Source organism: Meriones unguiculatus, chromosome 21 (assembly GCF_030254825.1).
Source record: "Meriones unguiculatus strain TT.TT164.6M chromosome 21, Bangor_MerUng_6.1, whole genome shotgun sequence".
NCBI classification, from domain to species: domain Eukaryota; kingdom Metazoa; phylum Chordata; class Mammalia; order Rodentia; family Muridae; genus Meriones; species Meriones unguiculatus.
The window spans coordinates 21567380-21592442 of record NC_083368.1 but is presented as its reverse complement, the minus strand read 5'-3'; the positions used below and the strand labels follow the sequence as shown (position 1 = coordinate 21592442).

General features: G+C 37.4%; 1 long non-coding RNA gene across 4 annotated transcripts in view; it reads right to left on the bottom strand.

The window, feature by feature from the left end:
- LOC132649754 (uncharacterized) overlaps window positions 1-25063 on the bottom strand; it is a 36162-nt gene that overhangs the window by 5542 nt on the left and 5557 nt on the right. Inside the window, exons 2-5 of one of the 4 annotated variants that reach the window (XR_009588285.1) lie at window positions 16996-18859; window positions 9169-9264; window positions 8631-8805; window positions 3720-5111 (exon numbers count right to left, since the gene is read on the bottom strand). This is a non-coding gene — a long non-coding RNA (uncharacterized LOC132649754). The other 3 variants (XR_009588286.1, XR_009588284.1, XR_009588283.1) reach the window with 3 other exon arrangements.

Here is a 25063-nt window from a genome sequence, read left to right as displayed (position 1 = left end):
GGCAACCAAATACTTTCTAGTTGACTTAATGCACATCACTAGAAGGAATACATACCTAGTATTGGAAATCTTGCAAAAGACAAAACAAACAAACAAAACAAGTATGATTCTGAAGCCAATCTGGTTCTGGAGAGATCCTCCCTCCAAAGACAGAAATAAACAAACAAACACCAAACACACACACACAAAGAAAAGCTAAAAGAGGCCGTGAATTTGAAGGACAGAGAGGAGCAGTGTATGGGAAAGCTTGAAGGGAGAACAGGGAAGGAAAAGAGGTTGAAATTAAATTACAATCTCAAATAGTTTTTTAAGAGGAGGAGGACCTCTCCTATCAGTGGACTTGGAGAGAGGAATGGGAGGAGATGAGAAAGGGAGGGTGGGAATGGGAGGGAATGAGGGAGGGAGCTACAGCTGGGATACAAAGTGAATAAATTCTAATTAATATAAAAATAATTTAAAAGATTGTATTTATGAAAGAATATATTGTTGAATTGTTTGGTAATTATTTTTGATATTGTTTGCTTGTTGATATTGAAAGCTTAATTGCTAATTGTAGAAACTACCAACTACTCATTAAGTTGTTAACTTTTCTGCTATTTCACATTCATCTTGGTGTTTGGTATTTTACAATGTATAATATGCTTTTTCTTGTTTTATTCAATGAAAGCCTTAATAGAAGAAAATATTTGAAAATTCGCTCTAGGCTTATGTCATATTATTTAATAATATTCATGATTATATAACTTTTTAGCTTTAAGTATTTGAGGAATTAAAATTTCTAACCCCATTTTATGAGTTTAGCTAACCCAACTGACACAACCACAGTTCTTTCATAAATTAACATAGGACATAGAAGGTAGTTTAGATGTGTGGGGTAGTTTTATAACTAAATATAGTCTGTTTTAAGTGATACTCCTGAATTATAGTAATATTTATACAAAAATAATTGGATTTGCTCATTGCAAATAATTATTCATAACTTCCTTTTTTGGTTTTATGGGACAGGATTTCTCTGTGTAGCTTTGGCTGTAGGCTATAGTCACTTGGTAGACTAGGCTGGCCTCAAACTGACAAAAATCCACCTGCCTTTGCTTTCCCAAGTGCATACAGGCATTCGCCAGCATGCCTGGCTCATATTTTCCATTTTTATTTCTCAGTTTAAATTGGTTGTCATTGACCATTTGGATAACGCCTTTGAGCCAATTTCTCAGGGTTTCTTTGTCAATGCCATGGTTAAGGAATACTTACATATCAAAATAAAGAAAATTCAATTGCCACCCACATCCCACCTTTTCACCACAGAAAGAATGGAAAGATGAATGTATAGGAGAAATTTTCTGTTATCTCCTATTTATAGTATCACAGAGCCTTAATTTCATTTATCTGGATTTTTAACTGAGTGCTTTATCTGTATATGCTATAATTGCAACTATGGTTAAGCTGGAATTCATAATACTCCTGCATTAGTCCCCAAGTACTAGGACTGCAGGTGTGCCAAAACAATTATCTTAAAAGTTTAATATTAAAAACATTCTCAATTTTTCTTTAGTTTTTTGTTGTTGTTTTTTTCTATCCTCTAAGTAGCATTCATAATTTGTAGTGCCTATCTTAGCAAGGTCATTTTTTTCTTTTATTCATAACATGACAAAAAGTTTCTGGGGACATGTATATTATAAAATAATTTTAATTAAATTTATTTGCTCCGTATATGTGCTCTTCATCTGGATATGTGCTCTTCATCTTACAATAATTTCAAGAAGCGTCTTAAAGTAGTTAGCCCCTCTCCCAAAACAGTGAATCTCTTCCATAGGTCACTTTGCTTCTGTCCTTTCTAGTCCAAAGAGGTGTTATTTGTCTGCTTGCGCAGTGTTCTGTGTGTTCATCCTTGGAGCAGGATCGCTTGATCCTACTAAAGGAACACGGGTTCCCGCAGGTGCCTCTCACTGTTGATGGAAGCCTTATCTTAGAGCAGACGGTGAAGCGCAAACAGAGCCTTCAGAGCAGCTGGGCCGACATCCTCACAGAAAGAAAGGGTCTTAGTCTTCTGTTTGGCTCACTGTCTTCCAGTGTAGTGGTTTATCTAGAGTATGCGGACTCTCTTTGTTTAAAACCTTTTTCTTTTCTTTCCCTCTCTTTAAGGAGTATTTGGCACACTTCTCTATTTCCCAAACATTGACTCCACATTACATGCTTTCATGCACCACTCTGCCCAAACCCTGTCCTCATATTAACAGACCACTAAATTACATCACTGCCTGGTGACAGTGAGTATAGAGAATAATAAAATCTAAGAAGGCAATGTTCCTAGCTACCATTAAAAGTAAATTTATCTTGAGAAGTAATGGGTATTTAAATTTTAGTTATCAAAATGTGCTCTCTGTACTAGGTGTGAAATGTTGACTGGCAGACTCAAAGTAACTGCTCACATTTGAGAAGTGAAGCATGTAAGGGCCTCTCTGAACACTGAGTGTTTAGAAACAGTTTTCAAATGCTAATGGCAGCTACTTTCCTTCTTTTTTGAGGATTTCTTTGACTTAGTGAATTTTATTCTTCAATTTAAAGCATGGATGAAGAAGAGCATTCTGACCACAGATTTAATGATGTTTATTTAAAGTGACCATTTTCATTCTCAAAAAAAAAAAAAAAAAATCTGCATCAACAATGACCTTGGACCCCTGCTCAGATGTAGCCCGTGGCAGCTCAGTATCCAAGTAGGTTACTTAGTAAGGGGAACAGGGACGTTCTCTGACATGAACTCACTGGTGGCTCTTTGACCTCTCCTTCCCCCTAAGGAAGGAGCAGCTTTGCTAGGCTAGGAGGACATTTCAGCCAGTCCTGATGAGACCTGATAAACTAGGGTCAGATAGAAGGGGAGGAGGACCTCCTTTATCAGTGGACTTAGAGAGGGGCAGGGAGGAGATGAGGGAGGGAGAGTGGGATTGGGAAGGAATGATGAAGGGGGCTACAGCTGGGATACAAAGTAAATAAACTGTAATTAACATAAAAATTTAATTGAAAAGAAAGAAAGAAAGCAATATAAGGACTTAATTTTCTTATTTGTGAAATAGTTATATCACTCCCCCTCTCTAATTTGAAGTTTTCTACATAATGTGGTTTTTAACGATAGTGAAGCAGTGAAAAGGACAAGACTTGACTCTGTAAGGAAATCTGTCTTCAATGGGATATTTCATCATCTGGTAAAGAGAACCACACAAAATCCAGTCTCTCATCACCTTATATTTAAAATAAATAAATCACCATATCATATTTAAGAAGCATATGTATATGAGAAAATAATGGAATTCATTGGATTATTAAAAATTGAAGTATTAACATTTTCTTTAAAGACTAGAAATTAAAACGCCATAAAGGGTCAACTATACCAAAATAAAACAAATCACTCTGATTTTTTTTCTGCAACTTGATGGGCAGCATTAGGTGTCTGTGCAGCCTTCAAATCAATTCACTCAAATGGACTGTTTCCTGATTTAATGGACATAGCTTGAACTGTAATGCATTTATGTTCATGAACTAGAAGTCCAGCTCTGTAGCTTAACTTTATAATGATTAACTTTTAAGCACGAGGAGTAGAGAAAGAGAGTTTGGCTCCCTTTGTCTTTCTTCTTCCTCCTTCTTCTAGACCAAACTTTATCTTCATGCATGTATTCTTCAAAACCACACAACAGCTCCTTCTTGAGCCTCCACTCAGAGCTAGAGACAGAGAAAGGAACAAAAGAGGACTCTGTATAAGATGAGAAAAAGCATCCATAGAAATCCCTATTGAGTCTGTGTTTCATTGCCTCCATTCAGCTCCTTGCCCACCTCTGTTGGCATGAAAGCCAAAGGGAAGACATTGCTTAAAACATTGCAATTCTTAGCAAATAAAATTCTCTCCATAAAGGAGAGGAAAGAGTAGACTATCCTCCATGAAGATAATGGAGCTGTCTAAAGATACCCTGAACTTGGAATGTTGTTTAATTAAAACCAGTGAATTTGGCGGACGATACTTTTAGGGCAATGATGAATGTCAATACTTATTCATTTTCGTTATGTCTGAGAACCTAATTTTTCATGGATAGCTATTGCAGCAGACTGCATACTTCATTTCATGAATTATATTAGTGAAAATGAGATCATTATAGTAACTTTTACATACTAAATATCTTTACACACCTCATTTAAAATGATAATCTTCTTTGGAAAACATTTACTTTTTCATGCATAGGACCAATTTGTAAAATCTCAAAGATATTTTTTGAGTAGATTGTCAATGTCATTTCCAAATGATATTTCTTTATTGCTAGCATACTGAAAGTATAGATTGCTGCTAGCCTTCACTTATAAATCCAATATTTTATAGGTTACATCCTAAGGTCTTAAAATACTCAAGTGTTAAGAATATTACATCAAGATCTTCCTGACTTGTCAAAAGCCTAGTTTTTCTTTTTTTTTTTTACATTTTCTCTCTCTCTCTTTTTTTTACATTCTTTATTCATTACACTTTATTCACTTTGTATCGCCCCTGTGGTTCCCTCCCTCCTCCCATCCCAATCCCTCCCTTCCTCCACCCTCTGCATGCCAGCCCCTCCCCAAGTCCACTGATAGGGGAGGACTTCTTTTCCTTCCTTCTAATCCTAGTCAAGTAGGTCTCATCAGGAGTGGCTGCATTATTTTTTTCTGTGGCCTGGTAATGCTGCTTCCCTCTCAGGGTGAGGTATTAAAAAACAGGCCAATCAGTTCATGTCAGAGACAGTCCCTGTTCCTATTACAATGAAACCCACTTGGATACTGAGTTGCCATGGGCTACATTTGTGCAGGGGTCTTAGGTTATCTCCATGCATAGTCCTTGGTTGGAGCATCAGTCTCAGGAAAGACCCCTGTGCTCAGATATTTTGGTTCTGTTGCTCTCCTTGTGGAGTTCCTGTCCTCTCCAGATCTTACTGTTTCCCACTTCTTTCCTAAGATTCCCTGCACTCTGCCCAAATGTTGCCCATAAGTCTCAGCATCTGCATTGATAGTTTGCAGGCAGAGATTTTCAGAGGTCCTCTGTGTCAGGCTCCTGACTTGTTCCTTCTTTTCTTCTTCTTCTGAAGTCCATCCTTTTTGCCTTTCTGGAAAGGAATACAGCATTTTAGCAAGAATCCTCCCTCTTTATTAGTTTCTTTAGGTGTACAGATTTTAGTAGGTTTATCCTATATTATATGTCTATATGAGTGACTATATACTGTGTGTGTCTTTCTGTCTCTGGGATACCTCACTCAGGATGATCTTTTCCAAATCCCACCATTTACCTGCAAATTTCATGATTTCCTTGTTTTTTTTATTTTTGAATAATATTCCATTGTGTAGATATACCACAATTTGTGCATCCATTCCTCCACTGAGGGGCATCTGGGCTGTTTCCAGCTTCTGGCTATTACAAATAAGGCTGCTACAAACATGGTTGAGCAAATGTCCTTATTGTGTACTTGAGACTCTTTGGGGTATATGCCTAGGAGTGGTATAGCTGGATCTTGAGGAAGAGCTATTCCTAGTTGTCTGAGAAAGCACCCGATTGCTTTCCAGAGTGGTTGTACAAATTTACATTCCCACCAGCAGTGGAGGAGGGTTCCCCTTTCTCCACAACCTCTCCAGCATGTGTTATCTCTTAAGTTTTTGATCTCAGCCATTCTGATGGGTGTAAAGTGAAATCTTGGGTAGTTTTGATTTGCAATTTCCTGATGAAAGCCTAGTTTTTTTCAACCAGGCTGGCCTCAAACTTTTGGTAGTCCTGCCTTTGACTCCTCAGTGCTGGGATAACAGTCATGAACCATCACTGGTAGCAAAATTCTTATTTTATTGATGTTTTACCCTTCAGTAAAATATAAATTTTAGTTACTTTATATGCAATGTGTTTAATGTTTTTAACTAGAAATGGAAAGATTATCCAATGACATTTAGGTGATGGAGTAAGAGGAAGACTTGAATAAGGCCTGTTCTAATGTTCTGGCTAAATGATTCTCAGATGGCAACAAAGTATGCTTTTCGGAATACAAACCCTATACTAATTCATATCTACTATAATCCAATATTACAAATTTACATCTAATTTCAAGTCTTCTATGAATTCAATTAGAATTAATTCCACCTCATTTTGAACACATTATTGAATACATTTTTCAAGTCTAATTCTGATCCTGGTGATTTGAGATGATTTGTGTTTTAGAAACATTTATATGCAAGTTTGGTAGAATATCAAATTTATCTCATTGCATGTGGGGCTGAAGTAAAATGAAAATTTCTCTAATTATAAAGGTAGATGCAGACTTTTACTGTACAAACTTTATAATTATTTGTTTATACCTAGAGTATTTAGACAGAAGACATGTGTAAATATAATTGAGAGAGCAATGAAATAGCAATATTAAAAAGAAAATGAAATAGAAGAAACCTCCTGCTTTATTCATATTATACATGCATAAATAAATTTATACTTTTAGATCTGATTTATGGATATATAGTTATAGCATTCCGAAGGACTAGAGTTGGCAAAATGAACTCATTTTCTTTTCTCTTTTTACAGCCCTGGAAATCTGATCTGTAGAGTAATTCTCTCCCTCAGTAAAAGCTACATTAGATCCTTGTGGCTGTCCTGAATTACAAAAACACCCCTGGTATTTGACTCACTTAAACTTTTCAGCCTTGAAACTGGTGGGTATATCCAGAGTGACAGTAATAAAACCTCCAAGCCTAACTTTCAATGGAGGCTCTGCACCTCCTCACTGGTCATGCACCAGAAGCAGGATGTAGCACAAAGTTAGGGCAGGAGAGACTCCACTTCCAAGTTATCTTTCTTTCTCTCCTCATTTGTTTACATACTTTATTTTGGATTGCAGCAGGCCCCAGAGTGGAGGAAGAAAACTGAGGGAACCTGAAGAATTCTAGATCCCAAGACTATTGTGCCAGCTTCCATTCATTAGCTGTCTCATTCAGTGGGAGTCAGAACTGACCCTCTGTCCTTTGCAGAATTTCTGTTCCACGAAGGGCTCCTCAAGCAAACATTTGCTCTGTTCTTTGCCCATATTTCTCTGACAGGAAATTTTGGATCTCTCTCCAGAGACTTCTCTTGGAATTTGGCTGCCTCGGACACTTGTTATGAGATAAAGTACAACTTAAGATGACTGTAGGCCACATGTGTGTATTGGCTTACCTTCAGGCATTTTGGTCCATTTCTAATTATAACTCATGTTAATTTTTTAAAGAGAGCCTACTATGCTATTATCTCCTATGAACATGTTGTTTATAATGATAGCCAAAAGTTCTCCATGGGATCAATAGCTCCATATCAGTAACTAATGAATTCATTCAGAAGGAAGGCACTATTATTGTTCCCAACAATAGAGTCCTCTTTGCTTGTGCCTCTCCATACATATCTTTTTATTTAAAGATTATGAATAAAATAAATAAATCCTCCACATGAGAAAAAGGTGTTAAGAAAAATTATAATGAGATTGTGTCTTCTATTTACTTCAACACATATCCAGAGCAAACTATAAAATATCTAGACCATAGGTGTAGCCATTGTTTCCCTTCAGTAGCCTAGATTTGATACACTGTGTTTTTACTAATAAAACCTACTTAAGACTGTTCCCAAAATCAATATTATTCTTTTCAAAGCCCAGGTTAGAAAGACAATACTCTCCTCAACAAGATCAGTGCTTTGTATATCACAATGATTTGGATTATTTTGTGAACAGCAAAGGGAACTGTATTAATTAGAAATATTATCTACCACAAACAGAGATATTCAGATGTAGCCAGCTCAGGACCTTGAGACAAAAGGTGTTCTAATCTTAAGACTCGTGTATTTGTAAAGAGAGAAGACGACAACAGAGACAAGGGGAGGAGGCCAAGCAAAGACTGGGGAGCTAAAGACTCAGAAGGAATATCAGGAGGCACCAGAAGCCACAAAGTCATAGTGGTCACTCTCAAGCCAAGACAGGACCTTGGTATTGCTGACTGAAGAGAAGAGAAAGAGGAGGTAGGGACTGTGTTAGATAAACTGGATTCAGAAGGACTCTGTGACCTCTCTTGAGTACATGCAGGCAGCACTCAGGGCATCATGATGTGAGGAGAAAATACTTTGGGCAGAGGAAATGGCAAATGAAGGAAATAATGGCCAGGGCACTGCATGGTGTGAAGCAGGTGGAGAACAGGGATAAAATGAGTGCAGATAATCAAAGCCTGTTCAGTACTCATGATCTTGAAGTTCAGTTTTCCACTGAAGCATTTCCATTGAGTCTCTCAGAAGTGTCTACTACTCATGTGCACGTGGACAGGTATAAATAAGTGGTTCTCAACCTTCCCAACGCCAAGACCCTCTAATACAGTTTCTCTCATTGTGGTGACCCCAAACAGAAAATTATATTCATTGCAACTTCATAACTGTAACTTTACTACTGCTGTGAACCATAATGTAAATATCTGTGTTTTCTGATAGTCCTAGTCAACCCCTGTAAAAGGGTCCTTTGACCTCCAAAGGGCTGGTGACCTGCAGGTTGAGAACCACCGGTATAAATGAAAGGCTAGAGACATGGTGCAAGCTTCAGTAAATCCGCAAGAAAAAAGCAAAGATGGCTAGGCATACGCACACATTAGCTTTATCTATTTTTGTCCCTTTCCTTTGATCTTGGCTCCGTTTACTATGACAGTAGCTATGACATTTTTCCGGTATAAATTTGTACGATGACAAACATAGAAGAGTACTTTTAAAGATGATCAGCCGGTTCTCCTCACTTTACATGCATGATTTGCTCGGGCTTGACACTGGAAACAGAACAGAGGGAAAGCTCCTTAAAATGAAATCACTAACAGGAAGTGATTGAGAGCATACATACAAGTGACATTATAGGGACTGAGCAAGACACATACACGCACACACGTGACCATGTGCATAAAAACAATTAATGAAAAAGATGCCATGAATTTGAAAGAAAGCAAGAAGGGATAAAAAGCGGAGGTTTTCAGGAAGGAAAGGGTAAGAGGAAATGATATAATTACATTATTATCTTAAAATACAAAAGAAGTAATTAAAATATCAAATCACTGCTGCTTTTCACAACTCCTTTGGCACACCAACAGTCTTTCTTCTCCCATCCTTATATACAGGACTCAGTTTCTGGCACACACCTAGTAGTTGAAAAGCACCCAGATTCCAACTTAAGAACTTGTGTTCTGGAACATGTAATGAATAAACAGTTCAAACATTAATTCAGTGTCTCTAACCTAAAACGAAAGAAACAAACCATTAAAATAAAGATTAAAACATGATTTTCATGAGTAGTTCTCTCATGCTGATACATTGAAATACACAGAAACACCTATCCTTTTGTAAAAGAGTCGTTGAATTAAGAATTGTTGTAGAAATTACTATTTTCACGAGTATAATTTGCATCAAATATGAGCAATCACTTTTTAATGTTTTATTATTTTGAATGATGATAAATGATGATAAATAATCTAGTGAATATTGGCTTCTAACCAGGATAGATGTATCATTGAAGATATTTTGAAGGTAAATGCCATATTAACTAATTCATTATGAACTTCTTTAATGTGTTTAATGATTTATTCAGTAAATACTGTTGCCTGTTCTATATATTATGTAAGTACTATGGTGATATTATAAATTAATATCATTTATATTCAAAAGAAACTCACTATGATGAAAGCAGACATGCAAATTAGCAGTTTTGGAGCAGCCTAGCAAATGCTAGTGCGATGATGACACAGTGATAAAGCATTCTGTGAATGGGGGGAAGAAAGAACTTCAGATGTTGCCTCCTCAAAGAAGCAGGGCTTGAAGTGGAGTTAGGTTAGTTGCCCACAGCCTATCAGGCAAGAACGAATAAATGAAGAATCCCGAAAAATAACATATAAAAGTTCGCAGAAGCCTGAACTAACGCACACAGTGTGTCATAGAGGGCCGTGGAGAATTAACTTTAAATCTGAAATGTAGAAAGCCTTACAAGCTAAGCTATGGGATGCTGCAATCAAGTGAAATATGAAATTTCATAGATCAATGAAAGATAAAAATGATCTGTCTTCAGGCAGACTACATTCCTGCTTTAGGATACAAATGCATTTTTCCCCCCTCAGCTGAAGGTTCGGTCCTCCAGATTGTTCCCGAATTGAAACTGTCACTCAGGCTCTGTTCTAAAACTTCCACCTTATGAGAGCCTTTTCCTTTGCTGTAGGCAGAAGAGGTGCTGCTCCCCGAGCCTTTTCTAACCTTTTCACTTTCTTTATGTGTAAAGCTGTTGCATGGGGAAAAAACAAACAAACAAACAAACAAACATAGAATAAGCACCAGATTCACAACTTTATGTTAAACATATATTCCTTGGATTTCTTGACTCTTCATTCTTGTAAATTAGGCTGAGAAAAATAGTAGAAATTGCCAAACAACATTTGGTGTAGTGAGGACTCCAAGGAATAGCTTGTTGGCAACAGCCCCTCTATTCTCTAAAAAATGTTTTTTTCACTAATATCCAAATGTATATGATAAAAGCAGAAAAAAAAAAAGACCTTTTCAGAGATGTTAGTGAGTCATCCCAAAAGGATAAACCTAGTGCAAAATTAACAGGTAAAATGAAAAATAATGCAACATTTTGGGCAGAATATAAAAGATATTTCTAAATACTTGAAGACTATTTCCTTTGTAAATTTTTCTAGCCTTGCAGACAGACCTAAATGGTCTCCAGAGACAAAAACAAAGAAATGAATTTCCATTGGCTCTACGAAAAATTACATTTTTATTTACCATTTTCTGTAATGTGGGAATTTGGAGGGGCATTTATTTATAAATTAATATTCTTTAAAACTTTAGGAAGTTTTGAAGGGCAAATGTAATATTTTTATTACTTTGTAATCCATAAAATACCTTAGTGAATCCTTGAATTCTGCAGTCCCACACTCAAATAAACTCTCTCTGCCCCTTGCCTCTTCAATTTCGATTCAACAATCCCCAAACACCTATTTATGTCAAATGAAGGTGATATATCTTTATTTCTAGTTCTCTTACCACCTGCACTGTTGACAAGAGAAATGACATCTTAAACACAGCCTAACACAGGAAATCCAATTGCGGGGTATTAAAAAATATATATCCAAGAAATTTACTTTTTACTGAGGATTTGTAGTTGGCATGATTTACAAGTTGAAAACAGATCACCGTGAGAAACCGAACAGAAGGATATAGAATGCTTTCAGAGCTGTTGAGAGGAAACGTAGCAGGCCTAATTTGTGCAGTCATATATGGAGAAGACTAGAGCAATTTCAAAATCAAACATTATTGATATTAAGCAGCGTGGTGGGAGCCTTGCGTCTGAGGATCTAGTGCTGAGACAACCAAGGCAGTGCTGGCACGCACACCTCCTGGTTAAACTGACAAAGATGTGCAGTGGGGAAATCACTCTCGATCAATAAAAATGATTGTCAGGACTTGTTCTCAGTTCTATTCTAGCTTTATGTTATCATTTTTTTCTCTCGATGTCAACTTTGTAACTAGGTTACATGAAATTTATCTTTTTATCTTCATAAATTTGTAGTAGCTTTGATTTTTCACCTAAATTTGACTGGCTTCCTTCACGTCCAGCTCTACGCTGATATTCAATTGTCTTATAAATTTCTGGATAATTTTCTTGTTCTGCGATCTAGTAAAGGAAGTTTGAAGACTAAAATCCTATAAAACAATAAAATGATTTCCATTTATATCAGTGCCCATCTTATAATTTCTCTTAAAGAAACTTACCCTGCTTTAACGTTAAGACTCATTCTCTTTGATAGATTATAGAAGAGACAGTTGTGCCAAGTTCTTACAATCTTTGTCCAGATTTGAACCATCTGGTGCTTTTAAATCCCTTAAAATTTTTAAATGTATTAGTGTCAGCTGATTTCGCATTTAATCTACCAAGCAGTTTTCTCTTCATGTTCACTGATAGCTATGTGTTCCTTTTCTTCCTGCTAACATCGTATCCTTCGTCCCTTCAGCTTTTGTGTGGAACGAAAAGAAAAGTTACAGTCTCAAAGAAAATAGTTCAGAAGCCAAGCTGAGATGATCTGAACATTAAACTGTGGGTCTGGAAGAAAGATAATGAAAAGACCCGTGTTACATTTTATGAGTTCAGTAGCTGATTACGTAGGAGTTAAAAATATTTTTTATTTAATCTAGAATTTCAAAGAGTCTCACATTTAAGCAAATGGATGGGTATCAGTGAATGAATAAATTACATGAATTACTTTTAGTACTTTGAAGATAATGCATTTATGTACTTCATAATTACTCTATGCACATGTTTAAGATAATATCATGTTATAGGGATATTATAAAATACACATATTTTGATGAGACGCATAGAATAAGATCACTAGCAGCCAGAACATTCTGCGACCTCTATGACTCAGAATTGTTAAAAGAAAAATATACCTTATGAAAGAATGCCTGGGCATCTTCGAACAATATTAAAATTATTATGATAAGTGCTACATTCTCATTGTCTTCAAAGCTCACCAGCATGTATATTTAGCAATCATTTGACAAAAGAAGCATAACATTAAAAAAATCTCAAAATATATTTATCCAAATACTAGGAAATGCATTTAACTGTACCTATTTCAGAATCTAATTCATTCAATTTCTTCCCACAGTTTACGTGGCCCCACAGATTTGTTCACTATTGATGAATGTAGAATCCCCAGCAGCCAAGTAAATGATGAGTGGTAATAGAGGCCTGTCTATACTCCTGGCACCTGGGAGGTAGAGACTGGAGATCTCTGGAGTAAGCTGGCTAGACATACTAGCCAAATTAATGAGTTGTGATTTCTGTTGACAGACCATGTCAGGAAACAAGGAGGAAAGTGAGCAAGGATGTAACATGAGCTTCTGGCCTCCCCACATATATGCACATAAGTACATGAAGGTCTGCACAGACACATGTATTCGCATGTGAACATGCATGTACGCATATGCACACGTACACACACACACCTCGTGTGTAAGATGAAAAAAATATTAAAATTAAGCTGGATTAAAATGAAGATCATCAACATAGCATTATACAAAACAAGGTACTACTCACTTTTTAAGTTTGAAGAGGTAATTGAATGCATATACCGAGAAGACGAAGAAGATATTAGAAAAATTAAGATGTACCTCTTAGAAGCTGAGGAAAAATAATATTAAACAAATATCTGCTATTATGACCAGAGAAGTAAAACACAAGCAAATTGCACTTAATAGGTTTTCTGTATGTACGGGTACATTAAAATTCATTAGATGATTTTAAAAGACTTGGAATTCACAGAATGAAAAGTGGGAAAGTGGACTATTTATTTAAATTTCAAAGAGTGGAGGGGTGAAAAGGAAACAGAAAAGCTATTTGATGTCATAAAATCAAAGTATCTCAAATTTTTTGCAGTGTCTAAAATTTTCTACTAAGAAAGGCCTGAAAATAAAAATATGATAATGTTTTTTGAGCTTACTAGATTATGAACTATGATAGAAGAATGAAAAATCTAAATAAATAGAAAAAGAAAAAAATGGCAACTCAGATATTGATATTTGAGCCACAAGACACTGTGTAGATTGAGTACGAAGAACTATTATGTATCGGGGTCCAAATAGTATCATCCTACTATACTTTATGGATAGGCCGAATATAATAACAAAAGTACTGGGAATTCTCCTTGGAGAATCTATTAAGATATGTAAAACTTAGGAAAAAATTTAAAAGTCACAGAAAAAAAATAGATATATTTCTCATGTGTTTTCTTGAGCCTATCAAACTTCTCTACAGTTTAGAAGCTCCATGGTTATGCTGGAGCAATGACTTGAGAAAACTTTTTTTTAAAAAAATTTCTATTAATTACACTTCATTAACTTTGTATCCCCCCCTAAACCCCTCCTTCCTCCCCTCCTAATCCCACGTTCCCTCCCCCTTCTTCGTGCATGCCCCTCCCCAAATCCACTGATAGTGGAAGTCCCCCTCTCCTTCCTTCTGATCTTAGTCTATAGATCTCATCAGGAGTGGCTGCATTGTCATCTTCTGTGGCCTGGTAAGACTGCTCTCCCCTCAGGGGGAGGTGATCAAAGAGCAGGCCAATCAGATTGTGTCAGAGGCAGTCCCTCTTCCCATTACTATGTAACCCACTTGGACACTAAACTGTCATGGGCTACATTTGTGCAAGGGTTCTAGGTTATCTCCATGCATGGTACTTGGTTGGAGTATGAGTCTCTGGAAAGACCCCTGTGTTCAAATTTTGTGGTTCTGTTGCTCTCCTTGTGGAGTTCCTGTCCTCTCCAGATCTTACTATTTCCCACTTCTTACATAAGATTCCATGCACCCTGCCCAACAGTTGGCAGTATAAGTCTCAATATCTGCTTTGATAGTCTGCAGGGCAGAGCCTTTCAGAGGCCCTCTGTGGCAGGTTCCTAACTTGTTTCCTGTTTTCTTCTTCCTCTGATGTCCATCCTCTTTGCCTTTCGGGATGGGGATTGAGCATTTTAATCAGGGTCCTCCGTCTTGATTAGTTTTAAGAAAAATGTTTAAGCAGATCTTTTTCCCATTCTGTGTACTTTCATGGCCATGAATTTCACACAGAAGTACTGTATAAGAACTAAAGTTCTTTTAAAAAGTTCTAGCAACTGAAATGATCTAAGACTCTTGTCAATTTAGCCAAGTTCTGCTTTTGTTCAGAGTTTGCTATTCTATTTCCCTCTCTGTTGGATAAAGCCAGAATTTTAAAGCATTTGCTTGCACATTCTCTGCAGTTGAAACTCTTTTCTGACTTGGATTTTCAATTCTAGTGATTGGACTCTGACTGGGCAAAGCCACGCAATCACTGGACTGGACCAGCAATGTCACAGGTAAGGTACACATCAACTTACAACACCTGTAGTTACCTTCACAAGACTTACATAATATCAAACAAGCCTGTCAGACTTTCAACAGGAGTGGTTGGGGTGGTCCCTCCAACTCTAGATGGAGGAGTGATTGGCAGTGATGACTTCATAGGGGTATTACCCACTTTGGAGATATGGCTGCCATTAGGATATGCATGGTTCCATACTCATGAGTATATGAGCAGAATTTGGCTTGGAGGTTATGAATGAACAAAAAACAAGGACATGAAGCTGAAGAGTCATAGTTGGCAGCACCAGGGCAGTTGAAGAGAGTTAATTGATGTATGTGATCAAAATACATAGGAAAATGTATGAAATTTCCAAAGAATAAATTTTAAGTCATTATTTAAAAATAAAGCTATTCAGTATTCATGGATGACCCCCTTGTAACATAATTTAGGCAATGCTTGGAGGAAAAAAAATATAGTCTATACTAGTACAAATGTTAACACACTATAGAGTGAAACTTGAAACCTACATGAACTTTTAAATAAAAATGAGATACAAATAAAAAAGCTAAGGTTGATAAGAGGTAAGGAATTACTCACAAATTCATTTTAATTAAAAGTCTGAGGATCTACAATATGCAAAGCAAATCAACATAATTAGATTGTTTTTTTCTATGTAAAGGAAATAAGCATATCACAAACTTGTCCTTGAACCCACCACAAAGCACATCAACATCACCTGCTCTTATCATCACTGTCACCATCATCATTCAGACTCTTACCCATCGCTGCCTCAAGTTCTAAAGAATCTAATTTCTTTTCTTAAATTCATGCTCATTTATAAATATCTCAATGTCTAACAACATATATCTCAATATATGTATATATATATTACAATTCTAAGTCATTACTATCAATATATGTATTATTTTTATACTTATATATGTATTTAATATATTTTATATTATATTATAATAAAAGAGATAAAAATCTATATGATTCCATTGATTCATCAGTTTGTGTCTATGCCAGTACCGTGAAGTTTTTATTACTGTTGCCCTATAGTACAGCTTGAGATCAGGAATGGAGATTCCTCCAGAAGATTTTTTATTGTACAGGATTATTTTAGCTATTCGCAGTTTTTTTGTTTTGTTTTGTTTTGTTTTTAGATATGAGAAATATACTGAGAATTGTTCTTTCGAGGTCTGTAAAGAATTGTGTTGGTGTTTTGATGGGAATAGCATTGAATCTGTAGATTGCTTTTGGTAGAATAACCATTTTCTCTATGTTAATCCTACTGATCCATGAGCATGGGAGATCTTTCCATCTGTTGATCACTTTTTCAATTACTTTTTAAAATTTATGTATTTTTTATTTATTATAATTTATTCACTTTGTACCCCAACTGTAACCCCTACCTCATCCCCTCCCAATCCCACCATCCCTCCCTCATCTCCTCCCATGCCACTCTCCAAGTCTACTGATAGGGGAGGTCCTCCTGCCTTTGCATCTGACCCTAGCCTATCAGTTCTAATCAGGACTGGCTGCATTGTTTTCTTCTGTGGCCTGGTAAGACTGCTCCCCCTTCAGGGGGAGGTCATCAAAGAGCCAGCCACTGAGTTCATGTCAGATAGAGCCCCTATTACCCTTACTAGGGAACCCACTTGGAGACTTGGGCTACATCTGTGCAGGGGTTCAAAGTTATCTCATGTATGGTCTTTGGTTGGAGTATCAGTCTCAGAAACAGTGGGAACTAGAAAAGATCACCCTTAGTGAGGTATCCCAGAAGCAGAAAGACACACATGGTATATACTCACTTATAAGTAGATATTAGACATATAATATAGGATAAATATACTATGATCTGTACGCCTAAAGAGGCTAAGCAAGAAGGAGGACCCTGGGTAAGATGATCAATCCTCATTCAGAAAGGGAAACAGGATAGACATCTGAAAAGGGAGAAAACAGGTAACAGGACAGGAGCTTACTACAGAGGGCCTATGAAAGACTCTACTCAACAGGATATAGAAGCAGATGCTGAGACTCATAGCCAAACTTTGGGCAGAATGCAGGGAATCTAATGAAAGAAGAGGGAGATTGAAAGACCTGAAGGGGACAGGAGCTCCACAAGGCAAGCAACAGATTCTTCAATTTCTTTCTTCAGAGCCTTGAAGCTTTTTTCATACAGGTCTTCCTCTTGCGGGTTAGAGTCACCATTAGACAGAACTTCTGAAACCATAAATTTAGCCTTAATGAAAACAATTTAGTGAGCTTTGACATTGTGCCAGACAATGTACCAGGTCCTACCACTGCAAAGATAACATGACACGGGTACTGTGCTACACATTGTCACCCATTCTAGCTGTAGAAGACAGATTTGAAAGCAAGGAAGTGTCTCAGAAGTCACAGTTCCACAAGAATATGTGGAAACATGACTAACAGTGGTCTTTGTAATAGGAAAAAGCAGCTGAACTTATTTTTAAAATAGCGTTGTTTCCAGGGTTCTGTCTTCAGGTAAATAAGTATAAACCAGATAGACAGAGGGCTGTGTTTTAGACAGAATCTTGAGATGGCCTAGGCCTGAAATGTGGTAGAAGACTGTTTAGAGCATTGTCTGTCCTTGCTTTAATATGAATGTCACAAATTTCAGTTTTGAAATTTCTGACTTTCCTAATATAGCAAGGGTCTTGTTTTAATATCTGAGTGTTGTAAAGAATCCACATTATCTTAACTTCCCTGGGATATCAACCTTATAAGCATATGAAGGGAGATGTCCATTGTAGGCAGGCTGTCACCTTGAAGTGATAAAATGAGGACAGGAGACAGTATGTTCTGTGAAGCTATAGTAGGCAGAGCTGTGCAACGCCCCCCCCCCCCCACAAGATTTCAATGTCTAATCAGCAGAATCTCCGAGTTTGAGATGCTATGTGGCAAAGTGAGGAGAAGTTGAATATGGAACTTAAACTGCTAAATCAGCTAAGTCTAAAATAAGATCTTGGATTTTCTGGATGGTCTGGAATAATCACAGGAGTCTTGAAAAGTGGGAGTCTGAATTACTGTGATGGGATGCATGAAGGACTCTGACAGGTATCATGATTTTGGATACAGAGCAAACCAGATAAAGAAATAGGAGTGCCCCACCCCCATAGCCTCCAGAAAGAGCACAGACTCTAATATTTGGACTGTAACTAAGGATAATCTGTGTTAGAAGTCTCAACCCTAACTGTATAAATGAGTGTGGTCTACAAACTATCATCTCTGTGTTATTTTTATTACAGAAGCAACAGGAAACAAAAAAGAAATGCTCACATAAGCCTATATATCAATAGTGTTTGAATATCTACTGAACTGCTATCATTTTCAAAGCATGCAACTTCTCTGTACATCTCTGACAAGGATTTTTAGGTGAGACAGATTTCTTAACATATGGATAGAATTTTTGTGTCTGTAGTCAATCAAATGTCAAGTTTTCTGTTCATTTCTACTTACAAAAATCAACTCACAATATATACTTACTAATAAGGTTAATAAGGTCTTTAAATGTAACCTAGGACAATGACTTTAAAGTCACATGGACATGAATCAAATCACAACCCCATTCTTGCTGATGTTAGTTAAGTAATTTACAATATGAGGACTTCTATTTCCTCATCTATAGAAACAAACAGAAAAATATTAAGCAGGGCTTCATAGAGCCATACCTTGAGAATATGATTGGATGTAAATGATTATTAAGGAAATCATTCTAAAAAAGACAGTTACAGAATAAGCAAGATAGGAAAATAAGTGATTTTAGACCAAATCCTAGCTTCAGTAAGATTTTGCAAGGGAGCCTCAAGGCGGATATTATGTCTGTGATTTTCTTGCAACTAGCGGAGGCAGGCTTCTCTTCTGCTCTCTTGGGCAACACTTGACAAATGCATTGTGAGAGTGAAGTTAACTTCCAGGTGCTTCCTCAGGAGTTTCTAGTCTGGAACAGAAAACATAGAGTAGATTTTCAGGCATTCTTTCCGAAAGGGACACAATATGAGAAGCAAAAGCATTCAGAGATAAGGGAAAAACTATTCCAGCTCAATCACAGGGACCTGTGTCAGCTAAATCATAGAATTCTGATTTTCTCTCTGTCTCCTCTCTTTCACATGTATGTATGTATGTTGGGGTGTGAGTGTGCCTGTGAGAGAGAGAGATGTACACACACACACACACACACACACACATATATGCACTGCGTGTCTGGAAGCCAGAGACCAGCTTAGGGTGTTGCCCTCCTCTATTGTTTTGAAATAGGGTTTCTCACTGAATCTGAATTTCATGCATTAGGTTAGTTTGGCAGGATCCTCCTATCTTCATACTCAGACCCCCAAACACTAAGGTTGTAGGCTCAGACCATCATGACTACTCTATGTGCTAGGGAGTTCATGCTTGCACAGCAGGCAATTTATCAACTGAGTTCTCTCTCTCCAACCTCTCATATCCATTTTTTTCATAGTATATCCTGTCTAGTGTTATGTTCAGTACAAAGAATGCTGTTAAGAAATTCTTCCTTGACATATAGATTTTTAAAAATGCAAAACCATTAAAGAAAGGGAAGGATTAGTAAGGAAATATGCAAGATCCCAGAAGTGAAAGCAATCAAATTAGTGGAAAGTTTACAGTTGTGAGATCATACAAAGGAGATTATTTCTGTAGTATTCACAGAGCAAACTGTGAGACTACTATTTGTTTTCTCTTTTAAACGTTAATCTGCTTAAAATCAACCAATCAGCAAACAATATAGTAACTTGATGATAATAAATCTGATGCAAAAATTTATCTTCCTCTTCCCCTCAACTCTAACCACCTTGAGAATAACTGTAATGCTTTTTCATAGAAGCCATCAATCATTATCTTTGCTACCTTGAGTCTCTATATTTGACAATATGTTCAATTCTAATAGCACCTTTGTAGGCGTAAGGTTATTGTGTAATACAAAAGCTGATTGCTGTAGCCCCAATATCTACTTGCAAGCCTTGGTTCTGAGAATCTCCTGTCTTAATGTTATATTTAACTCTGCTCCCCAAAGGTACCCTGAGATGTCAATGAAACAGATTACAGCCAACTGTTGAAGAAGGGAGAAAATAGGGCTGGACATCCTGCCGGAGGAGTTAGAAGAGGAAGTAGGGGATTGAGTCACAGGCAGAGGTCCCAGGAGACACCAGGAGAGAGAGCTTAGCAGGGAAGCTACAAAGTACAGGAATCCTGGAGTGTACACTGGGAGAAAACCAGATTAGCATAGAGGGTTAAGATTAGAGTAATAACTGCTCGGTTCTTCTGTGAAATGTATTATAAACAGATATAAGGAGTCTTGATTATTTAGAAGATGGCCAGGTGGTAAGAGTGAGATCTCCACACAGCTCACTTTAATTCTGTATGAGTTGAAGACTACCAGTAAGACAAAAAAAATATATAGTGATATTGGAAGAGATAAAAATTCAATGAATAATTCACCCCACCTAATGGGGTGGGCTGTAAGTCATATCAGACCTTGTTTGGTTACTCCCACAAGTCTAAATGAATTGATTTTCTTTGCTCAGGTGATAGAATGAGATGAAAGCCATACCCAAGCAGTACTGATACCTTGTGGTAATTTTAGAAGTACATGCTAATGTCTATAATTTGCCCTATATTTAACACAGTGATGCTATCTAATCCTCTATCATAATCAATAAAGACACAGATACCTGTTAGATTTTTATAATAGCTTTATATCACCTGGAACAGGACAGATATTAATCCTTTCAACTACCTTTACTTCTCAGCCACATCCCAGGCTACCCCCCATCCATAGTTCTTCATCTGAACAATTACTTTCCATGCCATTATTGCAGTCCTTCTCCTAGCCCGCTTGGTTCTTTTTATACCCCATGGCAACTCTGCTTTCTCCTTTCTTCTCCATCTCTCTCCTCTTCCTTCCCATGATACTCTCACATGCCCAAAAGCCAAACCTGGGCCACACATCCTCATCCACCTTGCCCAGCTCTGTCAATATTTTATTGGTCAAACAGAAGCAAAAGAAAGGAAAAGAAAAGGCCGATTGGGAAGGGGACTGGGGAGGGGGAGGAAGCAGTTGATACTAGAATAGATAGTACTAGACCAACTCCCAACACTACATGGCTTGGACTGAGCCCAGAGTGTTCTATCTAACTATCCCTAAGTTGGGCCTGGAAGCTTCTAACCTCCATATAGTCTAATCTTCTGCAAACCTGGACCTTGAAGGCTTCAGATTCCAGCCTCTAACTGCTAGCCTAGGCCTAGAATGTTTTCCAACTCCAAGAATTACTGCTAAATAATTTCCCTTTCCAGTTCTTTTTGAACCCTGGCTGGCTGGTTCAACTCAGCAGTTCTGGCTCAAACTCACCTCCAAACTGACTCAACTTGGTTTCTCTCAGCTTCTAACTGAATTGCTCTGCTTGGAAAAAACTCCATGAAATGAATTGAACTGCACTGACTGCATGAACTCAACGTCACTGAATGTCCTGCACCAAACTCAAGTGAACTGTACTGAACTGACTGCATGACTGTATTCCTGTACTGTAGTCTCCTCCTCTGTACTGTACTCTCTCTTTCTTTCTCTGTGATGCTCTTATGTAGCCCCCCCCCCCCCCGAGAGAGAGAGAGTTGGGCACATCCTTCCATTCATTCTGTCAATACATCTCTGATTCATCCCTTGGTCTGCTCCTCCCTCAATTAGATGTCATTGTTTGGGATTAAAGATATGTACTAAATGTGTATCTGTATTACAGCCAGAAGAATCAAAGGTGTGACATGTCTATATTCCAGCCAGATCACACTTAGGTCTTTGGATGTGATTCCTTGGCAGAATAGCTGCGTTGCCAGATTAAAATTCCTTTACACACAAGTTTTGTGCCACCATTGCCCTAGCATATTTTGATGGCTGGACAGCTTGGTAGATTAAAGGGTCCTAGGTTGATATTTATGTTTCTGTTTTGGTCTCCTGCAGAGTACCTTTTGGTACCAAAGGCCGTGGAACATAGGGGTGAAGGTTCTATGTAGGCACTAACTCAAGCTCTCCATATTTGATGATTTGTGTGGGTGTTGTCTTCTGCAATGAGGCCTTACTATCTGTTTTTAGAGAGCAGCCCATTGTCGACAGTCTGGATTGCTTGGCTATTTCCATGGGATTTCTTTGACCAACAATGCAATTTGATGTAACCTTGTCCAAGTACTGGAACCTTTGTTTGGTGACTCCTTCTCCCCCGTTATTTGCAGACTGCATCATGATTACATTTATAGATGTTAGGAAGTCTCCACTGTATTAGATTTCCATGCCACCTTGCAATGCCTGTCCATTCCAGTTGTCTCTCCCTCCATTCCCTCCCTCAGCTACCCTCAGCCCATCTGATCCTCCCCACTATAGCCCCCCACTTACAGTCCACCCATAAAATCTCTATTATATTCTAGTTTCGTCTCCCAAAAAGAGCTATGTGCCCTCTCTATCCCCTTGTTCTATACCTAACCTCTCCGAGTCTGCACAGTGTAGCTTGTCTATCACTTACTTAATGGCTAATGAGCACACGTAAGTCAATACATACCATATTTATCTTTTGGGGCCTGGATAGGAGAGTAATAAGCACACATTATATAGATGTATGGAGTTTGTAATTTAATAAATGAAAATTAATAAAAATAACTAAAGAGTTCTCTACATCTAAAATCAAATTGAAAATCTGTAAAGTTTGTTTCAGAAACAAAGAAATATGACATGTTTATTATCTTGATAAAAAGCATTTGATAAAATCTTAAACCTATTTTTAACAAGTACTTGGTAAAGCTGGGAGAAAAGTAGTTACTCAAAGTTTAGAGAAGAACTTTTCTTATGTTTTCATCTTATAAACAGGAAAGGTAAGAAAAATCTTTTTTGCCACTTTTCTATATAAATCAATGGAAAAACATAAACCAGTAGTTAAAAGAGGGCATGTGCATTTTAACCAGGTCTATTTTCTTAGCAGCCTAGCTCTGAGTGTTTCTAAACCGCTGCTTCAGAAAACTCTCAGCCACCATGCTGTAACTGGGTATTGCTGTTGTTGTTGATGTGGAGATGGAATTACAATGTTTGTCCCTTTCCTTTTCTCCCTCTAAGCCTTCCCATATTCCCCCATGCTCTCTTTCAAACTCAAGTCCTCCTTTTTCACTAATTGCTATTGCATGCATATAAGGATATTTATACACAAATATATGCTTAACTATAACATGTTCAATTTGGCAAAAAAAAAAAAAAAAGAAAGTTTACTGGGGTATAGTAAACTGTGCTACAGTGCTTACTTAGCATGTATGCAACCAAGCTTTTTGGCTACTTTCTTGGGTTCTCGTAGTCAGGGGCTGTGGACAACCTAAAGCAGCCCCACACTTGGGATTAAAACAGAAACATATCCACATAACATAACTGGATTTTAAAGAAACCAGAATCTCTCTACACATATACAAGGTATTAAGTTATAAACTAAGCATTGATATACATATATACACATTGATATATATAGATAGATAGATAGATCTATAGATATACATATACATAATACATATATCAGTACTTCAGTGAATTTATAATATATATATTAGTGTGTGTGTGTGTGTGTGTGTGTGTGTGTGTGTGTGTAGTAGTAGTAGTAGAAGTGGTAGTAAATAGAAAAGAGACTTCTAAACAACACAGAGATAACCACTATAGAAAGCAGCCACTACCTATGGGAATATAGGATAGCATTCAAATTGAAGGAGGGAATAATTTACAATAGCCATCCCTTTGCCCTCTCCTCTTACTCTGACAAGACAGAAAGTCATATAGTTCAACCTCACTGGTGATGATACAACTACAACTCACTCCATGGTCAAGAAATTTGTTGAGATGTCACATAGTTTGTGCTAATATACCAGTTTCGGTGCAAAATAAAACTTTCTTTTTTGTTGTTTTCTGTTTTGTTTTTAAAATTTATTTTTCTTAAATACAGTTTTTTTCACTTTTTATTCCAGCTGTTGCCCCCTCCCTCATCCCTTCCATATTCCACCCTTCCTCCCTCATCTCCTCCCATGCCCCTCTCCAAGTCCAGTGATAGGGGAGGTCCTCCTCCCCTTCCATCTGACTCTAGTCTATCAGGTCTCATCAGGACTGGCTGCATTGTCTTCCTCTGTGGCCAGGTAAGGCTGCTCCCCCATTAGGGGGAGGTGATCAAAGTGCCAGCCACTGAGTTCATATCAGAGACAGTTCCTGTTCACATTACTAGGGAACCCACTTGGACATTGAGTTGCCATAAGCTACATCTGTGAAGTGGTTCTTGGTTATCTCCATTCATGGTCCTTGGTTGGAATATAGGTCTTAGAAAAGACACCTGTGCCCAGATTTGTTTTGGATCTCTTTGTGGAGATCCTATCTCTTTGCTCTTCTTGTGGAGATCCTTCTAGGTCTTTCTATCTCCCGCTTCTTTCATAAGATTCCCTGCAACCTGCCCAATGTTTGGATACGAGTCTCAGCATATGCTTCTATATCCTGCTGAGTAGAGTCTTTCAGAGGCCCTCTGCGGTAGGCTCCTATCCTGTTGCCTCTTTTCTCCTTCTTCCAATGTCCTTCCTGTTTGCCTTTCTGAATGAGGATTGATCATCTTACTCAGGGTCCTCCTTCTTGCTTAGCTTCTTTAGGTGTACAGATTTTATGTTTATCCTACATTATATGTCTAATATCTACTTATAAGTGAGGATATACCATGTGTGTCTTTCTGCTTCTGGGGTATCTCCCTCAGGATGATCTTTTCTAGTTTTCACCATTTGCCTGCAAATTTCATAATTTCCTTGTTTTTCCTTGTAGTTGGAAACTACACCCCTCAATAGCCACTAATAACATAAAGTACCTTGGGGTGACTCTAACCAGGCAAGTGAAAGCCAATTGAAAAAAAACTTCAAGTCTCTGAAGAAAGAAATTGAAGAAGATATCAGAAGATGGAAAGATCTCCCATGCTCATTCATCGGTAGGATTAACACAATGAATATGGCCATCCTGCCAAAAGCAATCTACAGTTCAATGCAATTATCATCAAAATATCAACACAATTCTTTACAGTACTTGAAAGAACAATTCTCAAATTCATATGGAAAAACAAAAAAAAAGAGAATTGCCAAAATGATC